The sequence below is a fragment of the Penaeus monodon genome, chromosome 36, assembly GCF_015228065.2.
Source record: "Penaeus monodon isolate SGIC_2016 chromosome 36, NSTDA_Pmon_1, whole genome shotgun sequence".
Lineage (NCBI taxonomy): Eukaryota > Metazoa > Arthropoda > Malacostraca > Decapoda > Penaeidae > Penaeus > Penaeus monodon.
In genome coordinates this window covers 17011551-17014050 of record NC_051421.1, presented here as the reverse complement: position 1 = coordinate 17014050, position 2500 = coordinate 17011551, and the positions used below count along the sequence as shown (strand labels likewise).

Below are 2500 nucleotides of genomic sequence, written 5' to 3'. Positions count from 1 at the left end.
GGTCGAGTGGAGATCACAACTTGACGAAGGGGGGATGAAGATGAAAGATAAAACTTGGAACATGTTTAAGAATAAAATAATAATAAAAATCTTTTCACTGTGTGTGTGTATGTGTGCGCGTGCGTGTGGTGAGATCAAGAGAGAGAGAGAGAGAGAGAGGGAGAGGGAGAGGGAGAGGGAGAGAGAGAGAGAGAGAGAGAGAGAGAGAGAGAGAGAGAGAGAGAGAGAGAGAGAGAGAGAGAGAGAGAGAGAGAGAGAGAGAGAGAGAGAGATCATACAAAATAATAACGATAAAAAGCGAGCATGACAGTAAGAAATTCTGGGGAGGGAAGCAATGGTGCCGAAGAATGCACAGGAAACCAACAGATCACAGGAAGGAGGAGGGAGGGAGTGGGAAAGGAAGAGAAGAAGGGAGGGAGAAGGGGGAGGGAGACGGGGAAGAGGGGAGGGGAGGGGAGGGGAGGGAGGGAAAGGAAGAGGGAGAGGGAAGAGGGGGAGTAGGATGTGTGGGGAAGGGATAAAAGAGAGGCGAGAAAGGAATCACAGGAAATCGAAAATGCCCTGAGGGAAAGAGTGAAGAAAGGGAGGAAGAGGAAGGGGGAAAGGGAGGAGGCAGGAGAGGAGGATGAGGCTGAGGAAGAAGAAGAGAGAGGGAGGAGGGAGAGTGAGAGATATGATATGAGAGAGGGAGCAGGAGAAGAAAACGAAGTCGAGGAAGAGGGAGGGAAAAGGGAGAGGGGAGACTGAGAGAGGTAGGGACAGAGGGAGGGAGGGAAGAAGAGAGAGAGTGAGAGGGAGGGAGGGAGAAAGGGAATGAGGAGTGAAGAGTGAGATAGAGAGAAAGAGCAAGAGAGAGAGATAAAAAAGAGAAAGTGCTCGGGCGTAACAGGTACTAATAACAAACATGCAATACTACCGTTCCGGACGATGACAATGGGCAGTGGATAGGGAAGGGAGGAGGTAACCGTGTAATAAAAGGAAACAGGAAAGACAGGAACAGAAAGAATGAATAAACGTTTCGACAATAAAGCAAATCACAAAGCCGCCGCTTAATAATACCCGGAAGACAATATAAAATCAGAGGAAGTTGTTACATTCTAAATAGTAACACTTATCGTTACTCATTATTTTTATAAACATTAATAAGAATATTAGCAGTAGTAGCTTCATGGTGGGTCTAGTGTTTAGTAATAGTAGTAGTGAAAATAGTACATTTACTACTTATAAACTATCACAACTGCTACTGTAAAACTATCATCAAGATCATCACTACCAGTACAAATATACTAATAATAACAACACTAACATTTAAAACAGCACCCACCCACCCCACCCACACCCACACACACGCCAAATTCAGAGCCATAACGCCCGACGACACTTCAACAGGAAGCCAAAGCATCGAAGGCCACCGACCCCCTAAAATAACCCCTAAAAATCACAAAACGTCCAAGAGGCGAGGCCCCAGCGAGCGTCCTGTGGTTGCCATGGAGACGAACGAAAAACATGACCTTGCGCCCGGATAGACACTCTCTATGGTTGTTCATTTCATCTAATCAATAACCCTTGGGACAATATCGATTAATATACATTCCATTACGTATTAGCAACACGCTCGGTGCATGACTGCCTCGCGGCGGTAGAGGAATAACGTACGTGTCGCGTGCATGAGCGTATAGTCATTAGTCATCTCAAAAGAACTTTCAAGAACTATCAATCACATTGGAAACGTGACAAATTATATATCAGAATCGAATTATAACCGTGATAAACTGTAAAAAAGAACAAAAAAGATAGGTGCATTCGAATACTATTGCAAAGCATATTTCACTTATTATTTTTTTTTGCATATTCAAATAAAAATTATTGAATATCAGGTGTCATGCAAGGAGAGATGTTAGCATAAAATACAATGAAATACAATCCGTATGTAAAAGATGATATGCGTTTATTCATGAGAAAATTCGGACATTGACAGTTAAAAACAAAAAAAAGTAAAAAGTACTAGTGTAAGGTGATTAACTATATCACATTTTCTTTTGAACTTTCACACAACGTGGAAAAAATGTCAATTTTCTACTACTGCAAAATCCTTTACCGTTTTCTAACCTCAGCGCTTAGGTTAAACTTTAAAATTCGGAGAGAAACCAGTGCTGAAGATCCACCTCGACTGTGAATTGTTTTACCATAACGGTTCTATTTCTTTCTCCCTTTATTTATTTATTTCTCTTTCTCTCCCTCTCTCTCGCCCTCTCCCTCTCCTTTTCCTTCTCCCTCTCCCTCTTCTTCTCTCCTCCCCCTCTCCTTTTTTGTCTTTCCCCCCCTCTCTTCCTCTCTCCTCCCTCTCCCTCTCTCCCGTGCGTGCCCGGCAAATGTTGTGCTTGCCATCTGCCTTCGCAATCACACCCCTCCCCCCTCATCTCCCCCTCCCTCCCCACCCATTCCCCCCTTCCCCACCCCTTCCCGTTTCCCACCTGCCACGAGTCCTCGCTATGAGTCA

The 2500-nt window shown here is 44.3% G+C and overlaps 1 long non-coding RNA gene across 1 annotated transcript in view; it reads right to left on the bottom strand.

Moving 5' to 3' along the window:
* Positions 1-2500, bottom strand: part of LOC119595816 — a 12094-nt gene that overhangs the window by 8601 nt on the left and 993 nt on the right. The gene's annotated exons all lie outside the window — the stretch shown is intronic.